This window comes from Lissotriton vulgaris, chromosome 4_1, assembly GCF_964263255.1.
Source record: "Lissotriton vulgaris chromosome 4_1, aLisVul1.2, whole genome shotgun sequence".
NCBI classification, from domain to species: domain Eukaryota; kingdom Metazoa; phylum Chordata; class Amphibia; order Caudata; family Salamandridae; genus Lissotriton; species Lissotriton vulgaris.
The window spans coordinates 2,051,964,654-2,051,987,662 of NC_141691.1; the positions used below are offsets into that span (position 1 = coordinate 2,051,964,654).

The 23,009-nt window shown below is 47.6% G+C and overlaps 1 protein-coding gene across 1 annotated transcript in view; it reads right to left on the reverse strand.

Moving 5' to 3' along the window:
* The window catches only part of LOC147724943 (uncharacterized), a 322,726-nt gene extending 314,308 nt beyond the window's left edge, over positions 1 to 8,418 (reverse strand). The window contains exon 1 of the mRNA XM_086966443.1: positions 8,347 to 8,418. The gene's annotated coding sequence lies outside the window, so the exon portion shown is untranslated. The remainder of the gene's footprint in view (positions 1 to 8,346) is intronic.
* Between the last annotated feature and the right edge of the window lie 14,591 nt (positions 8,419 to 23,009).

The following is a 23,009-nucleotide window of genomic DNA, read 5'->3' on the forward strand; positions in this document are numbered from 1 at the left end:
CTGCTGCTCTCTTCCACCGCCTCCTTCTTTAACTCCCTGTTCTGTTCTCCCATGCTGATCTGCGGATCTCTTCCACCCCGCCCCCTTCTCCAACTCCCCGGTCTCTTCTCCCGTGCTGATCTGCTGCTCTCTTCCACATACATCCTTCTCTAACCGCAAGCACACATACAACCACGCACACACACAAACACACAGAATCACACCACACACACAATCTCACACACAACCAAACACACAACCAAACACCCAACCACACACACCCAACCCCGACACACACCCAACCACAACCACACACACAACTATACACACACACAGTCACACCCAACCACACACAACCACACCACACAAACAATCTCTCACACAACCACACACACAACCACACCACACACACAACCACACCCAACACCCAACCACACATACAGCCACACACACAAATACAACCACAACCATACACACATACAACCACTCACACCAACACACACAACCACACACACACATCTATCTATCGCCCTCACTCTATCTATCACCCTCACTCTATTTATCTATCTATCTATCGCCCTCACTCTATCTCTCTATCACCCTCACTCTCTATCAATCTAGCTATCTGCCTCACTCTATCGCCCTCGCTCTATCTATCTATTGCCCTCACACTGCTGCACGCCTCACACTGCTGCACGCCTCACAACACCACCACATCACTGTAGGGCACCACCATATCACTAACGCACCGCCACATCACTCTGGGACACCACCACATCACTCTGGGACACCACCATATCACTCAGGGACACCACCACATCACTCAGGGACACCACCACATCACTCACGGACACCACCACATCACTCAGGGGCACCACCACATCACTCAGGGGCACCACCACATCACTCAGGGGCACCACCACATCACTCAGGGGCACTACCACATCACTCAGGGGCACCACCACATCACTCTGGGACACCACCACATACACTCAGGGGCATCACCACATACACTCAGGGGCATCACCACATACACTCAGGGGCATCACCACATACACTCAGGGGCATCACCACATACACTCAGGGGCATCACCACATACACTCAGGGGCATCACCACATCACTCAGGGGCATCACCACATCACTCAGGGGCACCACCACATCACTCAGGGGCACCACCACATCACTCAGGGGCACCACCACATCACTCAGGGGCACCACCACATCACTCAGGGGCACCACCACATCACTCAGGGGCACTACCACATCACTCAGGGGCACCACCACATCACTCTGGGACACCACCACATACACTCAGGGGCATCACCACATACACTCAGGGGCATCACCACATACACTCAGGGGCATCACCACATACACTCAGGGGCATCACCACATACACTCAGGGGCATCACCACATACACTCAGGGGCATCACCACATCACTCAGGGGCATCACCACATCACTCAGGGGCACCACCACATCACTAGGGGACACCACCACATCACTCGGGGACACCACCACATCACTCGGGGACACCACCACATCACTCGGGGACACCACCACATCACTCAGGGACACCACCACATCACTCAAGGACACCACCACATCACTCAGGGACACAACCACATCACTCAGCACCACAACAGCACGGTCCTTGCTTGCTACCAACAAGCATTGCCATAGCCAATAGGACTCGCATTAGGAAAGTGTAAGCTATTCGCTTTGTAAATAACAATGCTATTAATTTATATATTTTCAAAGCCAACACATAATAAAAAAAATTGTGATTTACAATAGATCCCACTTTCCTACTGCGAGACCTATTGCATTGCAAATGCTTGTTGTTTTTATTGGGGGGGTTGTGCCAACAAAGACAGCATCAGGAGACCTTCACGAGATTCAGACACAATATCGAACCACATCTCAAAAAATTGCAAAGCAGTAGCATGCAAGGTAGGTAATGAGTTAGGTGAGCAGGAGGTAAAAGGGCACTATGCAGCGGTATGCTTTTATGGCACACTAAACTAACAGGGATGCTACCACTGAATTAGGGGAGATAAATGACGATTCAGACCCAAAGGTAGGCAAGACCTGCCAAGGACACTTGTGTAAGACTAGGGTGAGGCTCTTTCTGTTGTGTTGTCGGCAGTGCAAGCTGAACTGAGGTTTGGGCTAGCAGGTAGAGGCCGTGGGCCAGAAGGTTGAACGGCAACAGATCAAGGGAGACTGAGGGCACTACAGAACACAGGCAGAAATCCCTAAAGGAATTAATGGGTATTAAACCTGTGCCACCTGAGGAGTAAGTGAGGGAGAATGTGTATGCACTGCTGAAACCCCATCGGTTTCATGGGGGTGAATGGTTGTTTCAAGTAAGTTGTTGGAAGTACTCGAGGAGGGCGCCCCAAGCAGATGAACTTGGTTGCTTATGAAGGTGCCAAACTTTTCCGAAATTTGACCGTACATGCCATTTAACAAAGAAACGCAGGGTGCTGGGTTCATGAGGTAGCATGATTATCACTTCGATTATTTCCTTTAACCCCCACCACAATTACCTCTCAAAGTTACTGTGCTAACTTGCCGTAAGACAATAATTACCATCAAGACACATGCTCAATATCAATAAAACAAGCAGTATCAAGGAGAAGGAAATAATAGAAATGATAAGCATGCTACCCCATGAACCCAGCACCCTGTGTTTCTTTGTTAAATGGCATGTACGGTCAAATTAAGGATACCAACGATATGTTTTTCTTTACAAAGTATTAATTTAATGGTTCAGAAGTTATCATGAAGTTTAACTTGAAACACAATTTTGGACGGACAACTTCAGCGCCACTTTGCCTTGTAATTTTCATATTTGTTTTGTATGCAAAGTCTTGTAATGTTAGTTTTTCTGTGTGTGATTCAGTTGTTTATTTGCCGTTTTATACGTTTCCAAGACAGTCACATAAATCTTCTTTGCACTTTCTGTAATCCATCCCCTCCTTCCATCCGGTCACCTCTCACTCTTTAAAAACAAAAAGTAGACCTTCCTACGGTTCACTACTCCCGATACAGCCACACTGGAATAGGTTCAGTGTTCTGGAAGATGTAGACTGACTTAGTCAAGGAGGAATGTCACCCTCAGAAGCCACAAATGCAGTACACAGAAGCTCAGGGGCACCAGAGGAAAATATTCTGCCACAAACGCTGAGGGAGGTTCCAAAAGCTGTCAACATAGTAAGGGAAAGGATTAACAATAGGGGGATTAGGGAAGTCGAAGGATCAGAAAGCTCAGAAGAAGGATGCCTCAAATTGGTCTCCTGGAATATAGCCGGGCTAAAAAACAAGCTGCTTACTCCCTAGTGGGCCACCTTTATGGCAGCATATGACATCTGCCTGATGCAAGAGACCTGGGCACTAGAAGAGAGCTCGAGTGCGACCTTTGCAACGTTTAATATCTTGGCCGTATCCACAGGCAGAGCGCGCCCGTCGGGCGGGCTATCAATTTGGATAGGAACTCACCTGGGAATCCAAGCAACCAAAATTCAAACAAATTCCCCGGACATTAAGTGTGTCTTAATAGAACCCCCAAGCCAACCCCTAGTAGCAATAATAAACACCTACTCGAGGACATCTAAGAATGGCCAGGAATCAGCTACATTTAGAGCCCTGAATTCCTTCATTCAAGGGCTAGACCCCTCTATCTCAATAATCCTCGGAGGGGATTTTAACTGCCAATTTGAACCTCTGGGTATTCTAGAACTGGGTGACCAAGACGAGGTAGATGCACTATGGCATATCCCGGACCCGAATATTGCCCCCGTCAGGGCATGGACACCCCTTGTGCTCCAAATAAAATGTTTCTCCCTTGCGACATCCCTGCGGGCGTGCAATGGGAGACTGGACCCTGACCGCCCAGCAATGGCAACTTTTAATCGGGCAAACAAAACAACCATCATTGACTACCTAATGGTGGATGCTAAAAACTGGGATAAGCTGAAAGAATTTAGGGTCATTCAAAGACAGGACAGTGATCACAATGCCCTGGTAGTAACTTTCAAACCAGGGTCATTTGGATTAACCACCCCTGACCACATACCTGCCACGATGACACTTCTCCTCACGCTGACCAATAACAGAAGGAGGGTTAAGTGGCCCCACCTTGTAGATTCAACCTCAAAGCTTGCCAAAATCTACCAACTCGCTATCCCTTTTATAGCGCAGATGGGTGACTCGCCTGGCTGGCAGCAGGCACTAGATACGCATAAACAGCTAGTTGAGGTACTAGGGGGATGTGTTTTACCCCATAAGTAGAATTAAGAAGCATGTTTCAAAAACTCATCCCTGGTTTAATGATGCATGCAAGAACTCAAAAAAGAAGCTCCTTGCGGCAATTAAGGCAAAAGATAGAGAGAACATTAGGGCAGCTAGACTGATTTACAAAAAGGAGCTGACCAGGGGCAAAAGAGAGTGGGAAGAAGCCAGGTGGGAAGAACTCAGAGGTGCCCTTGTGACAAAAGATGCCAAACTATTCTGGGCATTAGTAAATTCCGGTGCAAATGATGGTGGGGGGACCCCTCTACCAAATATCCCCCCCTCAGTGTGGAGGCGTATTTCTCTGCACTCTACACTAGCCCTGTGACCGGCTACAGTGACCATTTAGATAGGTCTGGGATGCTAGAGTTAGAAGGTCCCTCCTGCCCAAGACCCCCCGCACGAGTGTCGACTGCGGGGGGCCTCGGGCATGGGTCACCAGATAGACCATAGGGACACTGAGGCGAGGATGGCCCGAGAAGTGGTGAGAGTATCTCAGCAAAGGAGGTGGAGACTGCAATCATTAGACAACTCCCTAACAAAGCACCAGGCCTCGATAGGGTACCGGGTGACCTTTTCCGTTCTCAGCCAAAGATCTGGGCTCCGTACCTAACCATATTGTTTTATGCAGTCCTACTGGGGGCAAAGATACCCGACACCTGGGCGGGGGCCGAGATCGTCCCCATTTTCAAGAAGGGGTGCCCTTTGGAGCCGTCAAATAATAGACCAATCAGTCTCTTGGACACTACCCAGAAACTGATGGGCCGGATACTCCTGGATAGAATACTGGGATGGGCGGAGGAGCATGAAGTAATGACTACCCTTCAGGCTGGCTTTAGATCAGGGATCTCGACCATGGACCAACTCTTTAGGCTGCAGGTCCTTTTTTTGAAGACCGTAAGTGTCGAGGGTGGCAGCCTCTACCTGGTCTTCGTAGACCTGCAGGCCGCTTTCGACCTTGTGCCGAGGGAGAGTTTATGGAGGGTCTTAAAAGACCTTGGCCTTCCTCCCTATCTATTGGAGGCCTTGAAGCGGTTTCATGCAGGGAACTATGCCCGAGTGAGGTGCGGGAAGAACGGGGAACTATCTGCACGTTTCCCTGTAACTAGAGGCGTACGCAAGGGCTGCGCCCTGGCTCCTACGCTCTTTAGTCTCTATATAAATGGCCTGGTGGGGGAACTAGATAGAGTCAGGGGTAGCGATGCACCTTGGTTGGCATCAGGTCGGGGGCCTGCTCTGATGTTCGCAGACGACACCGTGTTGTTGTCGCGAACATCAACAGGCATCCAGCGGGTTCTGGACGGTTTTGTCTCATTCTGTGCCTCGCGGGGACTCGAGATTAATTTAGAGAAAACGAAATTTATGCTCTTCGGTCCCCCGAAACGCACTCGCCCTAGCCCTACATTAAACGGCACCCCGCTCGAAAGCGTGAGAACCTTTGTATACCTGGGGGTCACTTTGACTGAGGACTTTGGTTGGGGCCCTCAGGTAGCCAAATCTACCCTAAAGCTCTCATAGATTCTAGGAGGCATAGGTAAGTTCCAGCAGACAACGCAATTTAAGGCAGTCTCCCCAGCGCTTGAAATCTACAGTGTTCAAGCTAGACCTGCTGTAACTTACGGTGCAGAACTTTGGGGACATTCGAGTACAGCAAGCCTTCTCAGGGTTGAACGGGCCTTTATGAGGAATCTGATTGGTCTACGCCAAAGCACCCCGCTCATACCCTTGAGATTTGACCTAGGTGTGGAGCCCATCTCTGAACTATTAGCGGCCCGACCCCTCCTGTACTGGAGAAGGCTCTGGACAGTACCTGAGCTTGCGGATTACAGAGCTGAGTTCGCTGCTGTCTGGGGGTCGTTGAAGAGTAAGAAAATACCCTCGCTGCTCCACATTAAAACTATTGCCTATCGAATAGGATTGCCCCAAATATGGGAGACCCCGGCGGAGATCTGTCCAGTGGTGTGGAGAACTGTGCTGCTGGCCTCTTTGAGGCACTACATCCTAAGTCTGCTGCACCGTTCGCCAAGTATGGGCAGGTTGTCTTCAGAATTTTTGCAGGTAAAACTCGTGCCCAGGAGGGAGGAATTTCTGGACCAAATAGAACCTCCCCCTGCAAGAAAACTATATACACAATTAAGGCACGGTTGCCTGCCACTTGGGACACTGACCTGCAAATGGGCAGGTCAAGAGGAGGGAATCTGCCCTGTCTGCAATAATAGCAAAGAAGACATTGCCCATGTTTTGTTTTTTTGCCCTGCTTATAGGGCAATCCGGAGAGCTTGGCTGGTACCACTATGTAGAAATCTTGGACTAAAACATTGTGCTCAAGCCGTTAGAATTTTAAAATATGATACATCCCTCGTCATTGTGTTCTCGGTCTCCCGCTTTTTGTACGGCATGTGGCGCAGAAGGTCCACTTTGATTAATTGTGACTAATTATAATGATGGCCATTTTTCGTTTGATAACTGATTGTATAATAATGTTTTAACCGCTGGTTCTTAATTATTTATGTATTTTATTGTATGAACATACTTTGCCTGTGCTTTTATGGTCGTCGACCGAAATAAAGTTATCACAAACGGTAAAAAAAGTAGACCAGCATTAACTTATGCACAAATCAATCAAAATAAGGCCTTGTGAAAAAAAGTTATTTCCCTTTATTATTTTTTTTACACACTACTCCCCTATAACTGAGTCTTGCCAATGCTCTGGCCTGCGAGCCAGCAAGCAGAGACATGTTTTAGCTGCTTGAGAGGTTACTTTTACTCAAATAAAATAAATGGAAGTAATTACGGAGGCTGCTCAAGAATAGGTCTTGCATTTAATAAAAAACAGCTGCTCACATTGAAAATGGCAATGTTTTGTAATTTAGCTTTTCTATACCAATGACAATAACGCGATGCAATCATAATTACTCCACTGCAAAAAAAAAATTCAACGCCAACAGCTCTAACTTTAAAAAGTGCAAGACCTATTGCATTGCAAATGCTTGTTTTATTAAGAAAGAATGCAAGCTGCAGCGCATGCACTGTCTCAGGCAAGACCTAAAAAGGTGCTACAGTCAGGATGCTAAAGGATTAGACTTAGTGTAACATGTGGAGTGGTTGCAAAGCAGTGTTAAACAGAGGGCTTAGGATAGAGGCTCAAGCCAGTAGCAAGGATATCTGGCAGCAGATGAGCTTGCAGGTGTGGTAATGGGACCTGGGTGAATGTGTAGGGCCCATTCCTGAGTGGCGAAGATGTGCCCAACTGAGTTGATTATAGGTGTGAAGGGTAATATAATGGTGCATCCTGGGAGGGGACAGATTTTGTTGTGTGGAATGCACAACTCAGAGGAAGAGTATCACTAGATGTAGCAAACGGTATTGAGAGTGAGCAACATGTAAGCCAGTAAATACAAACTAAAACAATTCCGAAGTAGCAGCAAGACGAGGACAGACCAGGTAAACAATTCTCTTGTTGCACCATTATGTAAATTATAACAATTCATGGGTAGCAAGCACGGTCCACGGTAAATCGATTCAGCGGTATCACACGTACGGATAAACAGTAAATAGTAATAGGGAGCAGCATGTGCAGAGCAACACAGAGGCAGAGACTGAGCGCACTCCTAAAGCAATGCAGAAGTAGCAGCCCAACAAAATAAAATCGCAGGGAGCAGCTTAAAGAGATGTCAAATAAAGAGTTCACATGCTGCCTCTGATGCAAAATAGAACAGTTACCAGATGGCAACGAAGTGCTGTATAAGAACTTGACGCCCCTGGGCCTGGAGGGGGCTCTGGGCAGCTCTAGTGCGGGCTGGGGGTTAAACGGACTTCTAGGTGAGCCTTGAAGCCGGGAAGGGGTGTTGGGGGCGGTAAAGGGCGCACGGTAGCTACGAGGCTGCAAGGGGTGGGGGTAAAAGGGCCCCCCTAGCTATGTGGAGGGCAGGGAGTTCGGACCCTGGTGCCTCCGGTTCATACCGGGACGAGGGGAACCCCAAGGCTGCAGCGGACTCTGAGCACTACCGAAGTTGTTGGAGATGGGGCACACAGGGGGTTGAGAGGATGAAAGACGAGAGGTACTAACCAGAGCCGCTGTCACCCCGGTTGTTTTTAACCCCCATGTGCCTGTAGCAGCCGCAGGAAAACAGAGTATTGGGCATAGAAAGAGGACACGTTGTTATCAAGTGAAAGTGATTATTCCAAGATGGCGGCGGGTTCGGCTGAAACTGATTCCTCTTCCGCGGGCGCCATCTTGGAAAGGTGCAGGTAACTTGGAGAAAAGAAACCGACGCAGCGAACTGCGCCAAAAAACTTCTCTTTCCCGCCCACAACCAGTATAACTGTTTTATGGGGCTTTTAATCACTGACAGACTGTTTTGCAGATGTTAATACAAGCTTCGCTTGTCACTCTGGCTTTGTTGGGAACTTACTGAAATGAGCATGATTCACGTTCTTTTGCCCACTACTATACCGGTACGCTCGTATTAATTACGCGGACACGTTGTCTTTGAAATTACAGATTTATTATCCCGAGCACCCGGAACGCGACTTGCCTCAGGGTAAACTCCGCAGCAGCTACAATTAAAAATTTGCAAACATTCGTGACAAGAATTTTCAATTCTATTAAGGACACGGAGGCGAGGATTATGCTTTCTCTATTTCTTTACTACTAACAGCAGCCAATAGAAACACAGTAAAGAAACGAAAAAAACTACAACTCCCATGAACCCTTAGGCCAACCATAGAGAGTACATGCTATATAAGGAACCATAGAGGACAACACTTCCTCTTTCTTTGTCCAGGAACCATAAAAGTCTAAAGTCATTTGAAGAAAAATACCGCCAACCATCCAGGAAGGAAAAGTCCGAAGGCCGAACCGCAAGAAATCCAACAGGAAAACAGGCAACCATTCCAAAAGCGCCGAAGGGGCATCAGGAAATACAGCAAATCCAGAATCCAAGGCGTGGAAAACGGTGCCGGAAAGACCAAGATGACAAATCACTTCTGGTCCGAACCTGAAAGAAAAACAGAGCCGTAATACACATCCCCAAAAAACCTTTGAAGGTCGCATCACATAGGGTGGGGAAAAAATATCAATGCAAAACAATGCAGAACATAGTAAAGCCAAGATGCACATGAACAATGCAGTAGAATACCAATGGGTGGGATAATCCTCGCCTCCGTGTCCTTAATAGAATTGAAAATTCTTGTCACGAATGTTTGCAAATTTTTAATTCTATGGCAGGACAGGAGGCTTCAGATTATGCTTGTTCAAAGCTGTTCCACCACAACAGATGCAATATCGACAATGGGTTTGAAATAAAATGTTTTAAACACTGTATCAGAAGACCAATCAGCTGTTTTCACAATGTCATGCAAACTTACACCAACATGAAAAGCCTTAGAGGCCATGGCACCCCTCGCGGAGTGAGCTCCAAAGATGGAGGTATCAATCCCTGCTTCAGACATAAGCCAGCGTACCCATCGAGCAAGAGTAGCTGACGCCACAGGCTTAAAAGGTTTTAACAAAGCAATCAATAACTGTCCAGACATATCTTGACGAAGAGGAGCAGTACTCACCTCATAATCCTTTATGCAGCGTACCACACACAATTGTGGGTGGTGAGGAAATGCAGGATAAGTGACAGTAGACAGATTAGTCTTGGTACGCCTGGAAACCGTAAAAGTAACCCCTTCCGGAGAAAAAGAACGACCAGCGAGGTCCAACGCACGGACATCTGAAACACGTTTACAAGACACTAAGCACAAAAGCATTGTCAATTTCGCAGACAACTGCTTACGGGACAGAGAAGCGTTGGGAGGCCAAGCCTCCAGAAAACGCAGCACAATGGAGACGTCCCAAAGAGCCACATATTTCGGACATGGCGGTTTAGCCATTCGCACACCACGCAACAATGCAGAGATGAGAGGATGTTCCCCCAACAGGCTTACCGTCGACCAACGCATGGCCCGCAGAGAGAGCGGAACGGAAAGAATTGACGGTCCTGTAAGCAGAACCAGCAGAAGCGATGGAAGCAAGAAAATTAACCACTAGAGAGATATCTGCAGAAGTGGGATCCAGATTCCGTTCAGAACACCAATCACACCACCTACGCCAAGCTGACGCATAATGTTTGCGCGTGTTGGGGGCCCAAGCTTCACTGATAAATCTCTCCGCGTCTCCAGATAAGCCAGGGACTTTCCAGCGTTCCCCGAGAGACGCCACGCTACAAGACGGAGCTGGCCCGACAAGACTAGGGGATGCGGGTGGAGCAGAGGATCCAACAGCAAGTTCCACCTCGCTGGAAGCAGAAATGGTGTCGAGCAACTCATTTCCAGAAGGTCCGGAAACCAAGCTTGAGCTCTCCAAAGAGGAGTGATCAGAACAATCTCCGACAGAAACTGTTTCGCCCTGGCCAAGACTCGCGGGATCATCGCGAACGGGGGAAAGGCATAGCAAAGCTGTGGAGGCCAAGTCTGGAGAAAGGCATCCGTGGCGATGGCCTCCGGATCCGGACGCCAGCTGTAAAACCTGGGTAGTTGAGCATTGAGGCGAGAGGCGAAGAGATCGATCCAGGGGCGACCCCACAGGCGAGACAGGGAGCGAAAGACCCGAGGGTGAAGACGCTAGTCGCTGAAGTCCAGTAGATGGCGAGAGTTCCAGTCGGCCACTTGATTTTGGCGACCCGGAAGATACTCTGCAAGAAGAGTGATCTTTCTCTGTAGGCAGAAATGCCAGAAGTCCTTCGCAATCTCCGCTAACAACTTCGACCGTTTCCCCCCCCATTTGTTCACATATCGCACCGCCGAGATGTTGTCCATGCGAAGCAAAATGCAACAGCTGGTGGCTTGTGGAGCCAAACTGCGGATCGCAAATGACCCCGCCAGAAGCTCCAGGCAATTGATATGAAGGGCTAATTCGTCCTGAGACCAACGGCCGCCCGTCGTCAAGTCCCCGCAACGGGCTCCCCAGCCCCAAAGACTCGCATCCGATTCCAAGACCAGGTCCGGAGTCGAGCCGAACAGAGCTTTCCCGTTCCAAGCTTCCATGTGATGGAGCCACCACATCATTTCCGACTTCGCATCCTGGGACAGAGGAACCAGGTCGGAATACCGAAGACCCTTCTGCAAGTGTCTGATTTTGAGGCGTTGCAAGGCCCGATAATGCAGAGGACCCGGAAATATCGCCTGGATGGAAGAAGCCAACAGCCCGACAATCCGAGCGATCGACCGCAACGATACGTTCGGTGCAGACAACAGTGACTTCAACTCCCTCTTGATAGACCTGACCTTCTGAGCAGGTAAAAGAAGTTGGCAAGAGATCGAATCCACAAGGAAACCCAGAAACTCTATTGATTGAGTGGGAAGTAAATGAGACTTCTGCGGATTCACTAGAAATCCGAGAGACTGAAGTAGATCGACTGTCCAAGACAAATGGGAGCGCAGTTGCAGAGGACACTGAGCCATCAAAAGAATGTCGTCCAGATATACTATAAGTCTCACCCCCCGCGCACGCAGGGACTCCATGACTGGTCGCAGGAGCTTCGTGAAGCACCATGGGGCGGACGAGAGACCGAACGGGAGTACCGTGTATTCGAACCAGTTCCCCAGCCATTGGAACTGCAGAAAACGGCGATGAGGCGGAAAGATGGGTATGGACAAGTAGGCGTCCTTCAAATCCAGGCGAACCATCCAGTCGCCCTTGCGAAGAAGATCCCTGAGAAGATGGATGCCCTCCATCTTGAAGTGACGATAGATCACCCAGTTGTTGAATTCCTTGAGGTTGAGTACAAGGCGAGACCCTCCCCCCTTCTTCTCCACCAGGAACACATTGCTGACGAACCCCTGTGGATGGCGGTTCGTTCGCACAATGGCCCCTTTGAGAAGAAGGGAATCGATTTCCTTGGAGATCACCTCGCGATCTCGTTGGGAAAAAACAAGGGGAGAAGGGACGGGACCTTGAAGAGGGGGATGGTAAAACTCGATGTGGTACCCCTGCACTGTTTGCAATATCCATGCATCGCTGGAGATCGAGCGCCAATTCTCTAGAAAACACTGAATCCTGCCCCCCAAAACAACACTGTCGAAAGGAATCAGGCTCACCTGCAGAGGAGTAATCCTGTCGTCCTCCCTGGTTACCACCGTAGCCTCCCTTGTTGCCCTGGCCTCGACCTTTCCGGGAGGGGTAGAAGGTGGATTTGGATCCGGAATAGGACTGCTGCTGCTGCTGGCGCTGTCCGCCTCCACCCTGATGGGACTGCTGGCCACGTTGTTGACCAGAACCTCGGCCGAACGAACGTCCCCCTGAACGTCCGGCCTTGGCAAAAACCGGGCGGAACGCCCTACGCAAAGAAGATTGCTCCTTGTCTAGGCCACTAAAAGTCGCCACAAACTTAGTCAGCTCTTTCAAAAATGGCTGACCAAACAACAGACCTTGAGCCAGAGCACCGGATTCGGAAGTAGCCAGCTCTGACAAACGTGGATCCATTTTGATCAAGATGGAACGGCGACGTTCCGTTGAAAGGGCACAGTTTGCGTTCCCCAAGAGACAGATAGCCCTTTGGGCCCAGCCAAGGAGGACATCGGGATCAATGCCAGACGCTTCCCCTTGGGCTTGGTATGCCAGATCCAGGATTTTTGTCAAAGGACCAAGGACATCCAGTAACTTGTCCTGGCACAGGCGCCAAGAGCGGTCAATACCCTTCTTGGGGTCCTTATTAAATTTCTTAAGGTAGGTCAAAATAGTGGGATCGACCTCCGGAGTATCCGCTAATTTGTCCGCCAACTCCGGACGAGGGCACTCAGAACGTAATCGAGCACGCACCTCCTGATCAAAAGAGTCGCGGATATGCTCTTGAATATAGTCCGCGACCTCTGGGGCCGGGCACCAAACCTTGGAGTTAGGGTGGATGATGTCAGTGGGCTCAAAGGTCAAGATTGGTGGATGTGGAGAAGCATCCACAAAATGTTCCTTTCGGGATTTCTTCGCCGGAGGGGGGCCAGAGGGACCAGAAGACGATGATGAAGAGGTATCCTCAGTGTCCGGAGCAGGAGCAGACAAGGACCTGGCCAAACGAACAAAATCAGACCTATGAGGATTACTGGGAGACTTAGAGGAATGAGTAGAGGCAGAGGATGGAATCCAACCCTGTTGTTGAGCATAGTCAGCCAAATGACGTTTCAGAGGCCCAATGGCACGGACCAATGCAGTATTAACAGACTGCTGAACGCCTTGGTCAAGGGCATCGACTAAATCATATTCAAATGATTCCTCCCGCTCTTCCTCATAAAAATATTCCTCAGCATCGACATAGTCTGCCATGGTGAGGGAATGCACTGAGGAATGAGGTGGAAAACTAGAAATAAACAAAATCTAGAAATACCGAAGTATAACTAGAGGCCCACAGCAAATGCAAATGCAAGGAAAAAGGTCACAATCAAGTGACTCCGACAGGGGGGGTGACAGCCCCACGCAAGCTAAACAGGCAGAGCCACAACTCGACCCAAAATAAGCAGAATAAAACGTGGAGGGACCAGCTTGCGTAAAAGGTAACACCCTAGGCACTGCCTCTAAAAGTTATGCAGCCCAAAACCTTCCGAGAGGTAGAGGGCGTCAGAGGAGCTCTCCGGCAGGCAAAGTGGGCAGAGGCAAAGTCGAAAACGCGCCGCCTCGCAGCGTTCAGAAGCTCCTGTCACACGGAGCGTCGCAAATGCCACCAATGCGCATGCGCGGTGACGTGCCTTATTGCCGGAAGAGGAGCGGCGCGCGACACGCGCGCGCAAGTCCCCGAGCTCCGGTCCCACTCCACCGAAGCAGCAACGCGGGCACAATGCGCCCGCAAAGACCAGAGAGGCGAACACGCGCTCTCAGAAGCACAAAGCGGCTGTGACAGCACAAACGTGTAAACCTGCAAGACAAACGCCGGTGGCAGCGCAACGCACAAAGCGGCCGTGACACAAACGCTAAAGCGAAACCGGCATACAGGTAAACAAGCAATTAAACAGTGCCATGAATCACATAAACAAGAATGAAAGTCAAAAAGCACTTAACTGGCTGCGAAGCAGCAAAGAAAGAGGAAGTGTTGTCCTCTATGGTTCCTTATATAGCATGTACTCTCTATGGTTGGCCTAAGGGTTCATGGGAGTTGTAGTTTTTTTCGTTTCTTTACTGTGTTTCTATTGGCTGCTGTTAGTAGTAAAGAAATAGAGAAAGCATAATCTGAAGCCTCCTGTCCTGCCATAGAATTGCTGCCGCACTGTTATGTTGTACTTTCCCCTTTAAGGCTCGTGTGTGTTAGTTAGAATGTAGGATGTTTGGAATGTATGTTGTGGATCCTTAGTGACTTAGCAAGGGTAGTTGGAGAGCTGTGCTGTAGACTGTGGATGCTCCCTGGCGGCTGGCGCTCACCTGTATTTGTTACCTGCTTATTAAAATATCTTTTACCTACGACCAGCCTGAATCCTTCTTTACAATTGGCGACGATCGGAGAACTCAAGAACCCCTGCAAGTTTTGGCCACAAACTGTTTGGAGACTTTTAAGGACTTTCGCACTGATTCGCTATCAGTGGAAGGATTTTGACTTTGAAGTATGTGTTCCGCAAGGAAATTCTAGCCCTACGGTAAGCAACTCGCTAAGAATTACTTTTCTTGGGGCTCGTTTAATCGCTGGTGAGAAATTCACCTTACTTACGGTTGGACGCGGTGCGTCTTTCAAATGTCCCTGAAGTCCTGTGGAGGCGCGAGTGAAGACGCGCGCAGCAATCACTGCCTGGAAGTGAATCTGAACTCGGCAAGAAGTGACGCATCACGCTGATCACGCAGCGTAACCCTACGTGGCGGCCATCTTTGTGTAGGTAGAATAAGCACTTCGTAGTAGGAAATCGAGTGCTTCTTGAAGTATAATTTTAAAAACACTGTTACAAGGAATGTAGGCATAAGAAATACTAGCGCTGAGGTGCACCGTGGAACTTTTTACCGATTTAAGAAAGAATACAGGTGAGAAGGTCGGGGGACACAGTATAAAGAATAAATTATTAACTTGATTGAACTGTAAAGGAAAATATATTGGCATTTGATTTATGGAGAGTGGTGATACTGGGGAAAACAACACTTGTGATAACAGTGAAAACAACACACATAGTGAACACAAGATGGCACAACAACATTTTACAATTAGTGCACCACAACCATTTTGGGCCACTGGTACTCAACCAGAAATTAAGTGGATTGAGTGGAAGGAATACTTTATCAATTACGTGGAGGCAATTGATGAAGAAAAGAAAATGAAACCTGAACAGAAGAAGAGAATCCTGTTACATTCCTTAGGAGCTATAGGGTTAAAAACACATTCTCGCATGAACAAGGTTGAGGATACGAACCTTGATGTTTTTGAAAATTGTATAAAGAACATGGACAAATATTTCGCACCCAAAGTGTGTATGGGGGTAACGAGACACAAGTTCTTCCAAAGAAAACAAAATAAAACAGAAACAGTTGACGAATGGGTGGATGAATTGAAGAAGTTAGCAATTGATTGTAAATTCTGAACTTTAAATGATGAACTAATTCGAGATCAACTGGTGGTGCATATTAACAACTCAACGTTACAAGACAGACTTTGGGTAAATGGCGATGCACCATTGGAAGATGTGTTAGCTATTATGAGGAAGGCGGAAATGTCGGGAAGGTGTTCTTCGGTGGTAAAAGAGACTGAGCAGGACAAAACATCTAGTGCAGTTTGTAAAATTTTACCACACAATAAGACTCAAACAAGATTTCAACAAGGTTCGCAGGGCAGATGGAACACTCAACCTACCAGGTTTCAGAAAAAAGATGTTAAAGGAGACGAAAGAAGATGCTATCGGTGTGATAGCAAAGAACATTTGGCATTTAGCAGAACTTGCCCGGCCATTAATAAGAAATGTGGTATTTGTGGAATGTTAGGTAATTTCTCAAAAATGTGCCACAAACGTAGTAATGTGAAGTATGTTTGGGATGAAGAGGAGACAGTGGTGGAGGATGAGGATGAGAATGTGGATTGGGTAAAGAATGTGAGAGGCAATTATGTCATAAATATTTCGGATGAAGCGTTGGAAGGGAAACCGCTATGTAAGGTATCCTTAGGGGGTGTGGTGGTAGAAGTTTACGCAGACTCGGGATCACCTTACACAATTGGAAATGAAGATGTTTGGAAGGAATATTTTGTGGGGAAGATTGGGGATCAATTGAAATGCTCAGACATTTTTCCGGTAGGTTACACCGGAAAAAGAATTGAGATGCTTGGTTACAGGTGGCTCACATTTGTATTTAAAGGAAGAACCACAAGAGGGAAATTGTACGTATCTAAAACTGGACCATCAGTTTTGGGATGGTGGGACCAGAAGAGTTTAAGCATAATTTTAGACCCAAATAGTGAAGAAAAGGTATTGGTGGTAGATGATGAGAGCAAGTTGAGTGATACGTTGTGCAAGGAATTTCCAGGAGTTTTTGGTACAGTTTTAGGCAAATTGAAAGGGTTTGAACATAGGATACTACTTAAGGCAAATGCCGAGCCAAAGGTTCACAAGGTTAGACCAATTCCTATGCTGATAAGGGATGAGGTAAAAAATGAATTTCAAGGACTGCTTGCTAAAGGTATAATTGAAGAGGTGGAAGCCTCGGAAAGGATCAGTCCTATTGTTGTGGCACGAAAACCCAACGGAAAAATCCGTTTATGCATCGACCTGCCCCATCTCAATAATAACATCGTTGTTGAGAAATTCCCCTTACCTAAAATAAACGAGATGGTTGCCTCCTTTAAAGGTGCTACATGGTTTTCAACCATAGATTTATCTGCTGCGTATCATCAGATTGTGTTGGAGAGTGGATCAAGACATCTAACGGCTTTTGTCACACCTTTTTGGTGTTATCAATTTAGACTGATGCCTTTTGGACTAGCATCAGCTGCGGCTGTATTTCAGAAGTTAATGTATAAACTTCTAGGGAATTAAACATGATTGCTTTCTTCCAAGATGACATTTTGGTAGCTGCGGAAGACAAAGAAGAGCATGATAGGAAGTTGAGACAAGTTTTAAAAGTATTGGATGATGCTGGACTTACGGTAGAATTGTCAAAGTGCACATTTTGCAAAAGTGTGTCATATTTAGGACACATTATTAGCGAGGAGGGGGTAAAACCCAAACCAGCCTTAATAGAGAACATTGTAAATTCATGCACACCAAACACAAAAGAGGAGATAAGGACCTTTCTGGGAATGGCAGAGTATTGTGCCAAGTTTGTAAAAGATTTTGCATCAAAGGTGTTCCATATACGGGGTCTTTTAAAAAAGAATGTCAAATTTGTCTGGACGAAAGAGTGTCAGGATGAGTTTGATAAGATCAAAATTGAACTACAAAATGTCAATGCCTTATCTAGTTTTGACCCCAATGCTGAATGTCTGTTAACTACGGATGCTAGTGACAAAGGGATTGGGGCTGTGTTGTCCCAAGTAGGTGAAAGAGGTATGGAGACTATAATCCTGTTTGCATCCAGAGCACTTTCCCCATCTGAAACTAGATACCCCATCATTGAAAGAGAGGCGTTGGCATGCGCATGGGCTCTTGAGCATTTTAGGGCCTTTGTGTGGGGGAAACCTGTGACCATTAGAACAGATCATCGTCCCTTGGTTAAGATTTTGTCGTCAGAGGGTATTTCTGGAGCTTCAGCTAGAATGGCAAGGTTGTCGATGCGCATGTGTGAATTCATTTATAAAATGGTTTATTTACCTGGAAGAGATAACATAATTGCTGATTGCCTGTCCAGATTGCCGGCCCCTTTAGAAGAGTGTGCTGACGATCCATGGGGTAACGTCAGCATTGCTTTAGTTCACGATTCTGGTGCCCCTGCCATTAGCAATAAAGTATGGATGGAAGAACAAGACAGGGATATTGAACTCAAAAAAATTAAGGAGTACATCTGTTCTGGTTGGCCAAAACAAAGTTCCTTAGAAGGAAATTTTAGAGCGTTTTGGGAGGTAAGAATGGAGTTATCACTAGAGAAAGATTTATTATTCAGAGGTGACAGGGTTATCCCTCCAAGTTCCTTAAGGAGGAAAATTTCAGAGCTTTGTCACGAAGGACATTTTGGTATTGGAAGAAACAAGATCATGGTAAAAGGTATGTTTTGGTGGCCTGGTGTGGACAAGGACACAGAAATTTTTGTAAGAAATTGTAACGTTTGCAGTTCTGCGGAAAAATTCTTAAAACCCTAAAGCCTAGCATGAGTGAGGGGTTGATTCCTGAGCTTCCGTGGGAAACGATTGCAATGGACATCATTGGGCCTATTGGGGAGCAAAAGGAGTTTGGGTTGGTGGCTATTGACCTGTTCTCTAAATGGCCAATAGTGAAATTTGTGGACAAAGCGGATACTTCTAATGTTTTAAAGTTTTTGGACAAAATCTTTATTATGGAAGGTTTACCGGTATGTATACTCACGGACAATGGGGTACAGTTTTTATCACACATAGCCCGCGCATATTTTGAGAAATGCGGTGTGAAACATAAGACAACCGCCTTGTACAACCCTAGCGGTAATGGTACAGTGGAAAGGTTCAACAGGGTAATTAAAGGCGTTATCCAAGCGGTTGTCAGTAAAAATTTAGATTGGAAAATTCAAGTACAGAAGGCAGTCTGGTCCTACAGAACCACGGTACAAACTAGCTCAGGGTTGTCCCCTTTTGTAATGATGCGGGGGAGGGTACCAAGAAGTAAAATCAATCCTGGCTGGTTGATAGAGGGTAAAGTTATGCTATGGTCACCCGTTGTAGTGAAGAATAATCTAGAATTAGTCCATTCCAAAAGTAAAAAGTTTTATGACACTCACCATGGAACAAAGGATGTGGAGGTTAAAGTTGGTGAATGGGTGCGTGTGAAGAAGCCGTATAAAGTACCCAAGGGTGAGAGCCGTTTTGAACCACAAAAACAAGTAGTGGAGGTTTTGAGGAATGCGGTCAGACTGAGTGATGGTAAAGTCTGGAATTTAAAAAGTATAGCCATTAGTCATGACCAGCATGAAGAATTAAAAGAGAAAACGCCTCCTTGTCAGAACATGTATGATTGGATGGAGGATAATTTTGAGGATAGTTTCTTGCAAGCACAACTTGCTGGGGTGGCTGAAGACAACAATGAGTTGCCGGTTGACCTGGTTATTACTGACCAGCAAGTTTGTGAGGAGGGGGGAAGTGTTGGGACTCACTGTACTGGCGGCCTTTCAAATGTTGGTGGTCCTTCGAACGTTGTCAGTGGTGAGTTATTGGGCAAGAGATCACGCACTTCTCCCACTTGGCTAAAGGATTACGTTACTGAGTTTTAACGTTGTTAGTGTATTCCTTATGTGGTTCCTTTTTGTTTTGTTTTATTATTTTCTTTTGTTTCATTTCTTTCTCTCTTTGAGGAGAGGGGGGATGTGTTATGTTGTACTTTCCCTTTAAGGCTCGTGTGTGTTAGTTAGAATGTAGGATGTTTGGAATGTATGTTGTGGATCCTTGGTGACTTAGCCAGGGCAGTTGGAGAGCTGTGCTGTAGACTGTGGATGCTCCCTGGCGCTCACCTGTATTTGTTACCTGCTTATTAAAATATCTTTTACCTACGACCAGCCTGAATCCTTCTTTACACGCACGTTCCCAGAATTCCTGGGCGCATGCGCTGAAACACTAAAGCGCGTCGCCACATATCCCCCCCCCTTTGGCATTCACACAACAATTTTACAAAACAATGAAAGATGTCATAACAGTCTAGACACTACCGTAGTAGTATGTGGGAGCAAGTACATAACAGTCTTACTTGGTTTCCATGTTATAGTCCTCAAACCTCTTAGGTGCTCTGATCAGTCTTCCCAGCCTGGTATGAGTCTTCACCGGTCTGCTCCCAACTCTCCGGTCACTGTCAGGAGGGCCGACACTCACCATCGCCTTTCTTCTCTGCCCTCCTTCCTTTTCCTCGGTACCAGGACTGCGAGGCGTGATCTGATATGCTGATTTCTCACCCCCCACTCTCTGCTGGCTCATACTGTTTTCCATCGCTCCACTCTGCACTAATGGTTTCCTGCATGGTCCCTTCTGATGCTTGCGCCCTTTCAGGTTCTGGGCTTCCTTCCTGGGTGGGTGAGCCCCAAGCTTCCGGGTCTTCCCGCTTCGCGACTCAGTTGCACCGTTCCATTCTAACTTGTGACCATACTTTGCCATCGCTTAGCAGGGCCGACCTGGCATACGGTCACACAACTTGTAGTGGAGGGCTGAACTTGCTGTCACCTTTATTCTTCATCACAGCCTGCTTCACTCTCACCCACTCGCCCTTCTCTAGGGTCACTTCCCGGACATTATGACGTTTGTTATAATATTCAGTGTACACGGCCTGTGCCCTGTCCATGTTGCGATGTACTACTTCTGAGGACCACTTGCTTTGAACCACCAATTGCTTCCAAGCTAGATTGTCCTTCCTGAAAGGGTCTCGCCCTCTGAGAACTTTGAATGGGTTGTACCCTGTGTTGGCTGGGGTAATGCGTTATGCCCGTAGCATCCTTTGTAGTTCCTTCTCCCAGTCCTTTCCCGCACTTATTGCCACATGGACAGAGCCCATTATCACTCTGTTGAATCTCTCCGCTAGTCCGTTTCCGGCTGGATGGTACACAGGAGTGGGCTTGACTTCAATTCCGTTGCGGTCCATGAAGGCGTTCCACTTTGCTGAAAGGAACTGTGGCCCATTGTCACACGTGATTGCCTTGGGGATCCCCTCTCTCAAGAATGTGGCAGTGAGGAAGGCAAGTACTGCATCGGTGTCCGCCTCTTCACAAATGTCCACTTCCGGCCACTTGGTGAACCTGTCAACCAAGACGATTGCGTATTTGGGTACACCATTGGGGACCAATATGGGGCCCACGATGTATACATGACAGCATTTCCCACAGGCTTGAGAGGCACGTGAACTTCCCTAAGGGGGGGCGTAGAAAGACTAGAGCTTTGTCTGCCCGGCTGCAACTTTCGCACATCCTGACGTGTTTTTCTATTTGATTGTCCATTGCTGGCCACCAATAAGCCTGCTTCGCCCTGGCCTTTGTCTTCATTATTCCGAGATGTCCTTCGTGTAGAATGGCTAACAGGTGATTTATTAACAGCAGCGGGGTCACCACCTTGTCTGCTCTGAGTAGAAACACTGGATTATCTCCGATGGATAAATCTGCCTTGACTTCCCAGAATTTCCTCAACTGGCTGTCCAGGTGCTTTTTGTCAGGTCATCCTTGGGTCACGTAGCTCTTCACTGTCTTCAGCATTTCGTCATTGGAGTACGCATCTTCCCATTCATGACTGCTGATCACTCCTTCATGGTCTTGCGTGAGCGCCACTATGTAATCCTCCCACTCTGAGCGCTCTTGTTCTGCAGCAGACTCCATTGCAGCTGCTTGGCTCAAGAACTCGGCTACTTTGTTTCTTGTCCCTGGGATGTACTCTACTTCATAGATATAATCTAGCAGTCTCAAGGTAATTTTTGCTATTCTCTGTGTCGCGTGTGCATGCCCACTCGAGGTCAGGATTCTCACCAGTGGTTTGTGATCTGTACAGTGTGTGAACTTCGAACCCCACAAGAATTGCCTGAACCGTTCGATGGCCCACACTGCTGCCAGCACTTCCTTTTCTATAACACTAAACTTTTCTTCATTGGGAGCCAAAGATCTGGAGGCAAAACTGATGGTGGTGATTTCTCCTTCCTGGGATGCCTGCATTAGCACTGCTCCCAATCCTTTGTCGCTGGCATCAGTTGTCAGTATTGATAGGGCTTCTTGGTCAAATTCTTTGACCGGAATGGCTGCACTGATGCCCTGTTTGAGTAGATCAAACTCTGTCTGTTCCTCGCTTGTCCACCTGAAGCTGTTCTTCTCCTTCAGGAGTTGTCTCAAATGGTGCGTTTTGGACACAAAGTGTGGAATGAACTTGCTATAAAACTCTGCCATGCCTAGGAAAGAGCAGACATCTTCCTTCCTTTTTGGCGTTGGTGCTTCCTTAATAGCGTTCACATGACCCGTTTCAGTTCGATCCCCCTTTCGCTGATCTCGTGGCCTAAGTATGTCACTGACCCCACTCCAAATTTGCATTTTCCCCATTCTGCAGTGAGGCCATTCTGTGCTAGTATGGTCAGGACTGCGTGTAGTTTAGCATTATGATCACTTTTTGATTTTGTAGCGCAAGAGAAGTGTAGTTCCTAAAAGAGAAAAGGGGATGGGAAAGACACGTCTTTTGTCATGTTGCCCTCACACACCCCGAAAGGTGTTGTGCTTCATCAAAAGAATCACCTTCCGCCTCCTCACCCACGCACACAAAGCCCTACACGATCAAGGCCCCAGCTACCTCAACAACCGCATCAACTTCTACGCTCCCAAACGACATCTCCGATCAGCCAGCCACGCCCTCGCCGCCGTCCCCCGCATCCGAAGAATGACAACGGGAGGAAGGTCCTTCTCCTACCTGGCCGCCAAGACCTGGAACTCCCTACCGACCGACCTGCGCCTGACCCAAGACCACCTCTCCTTCAGGAAGAAGCTCAAGACCTGGCTATTCGAGCAGTAGCGGCACTCCCCCCCCCCCCCTAGCGCCTTGAGACCCTCCGGGTAAGTAGTGCGCTATATAAATGCCTATGATTGATTGATTGATTGATTGATCATTGGGCCTTGCTCCTCGTCGGGCCAGCGCTGCAATGCTAGACGGGCTTGCCGTTTCC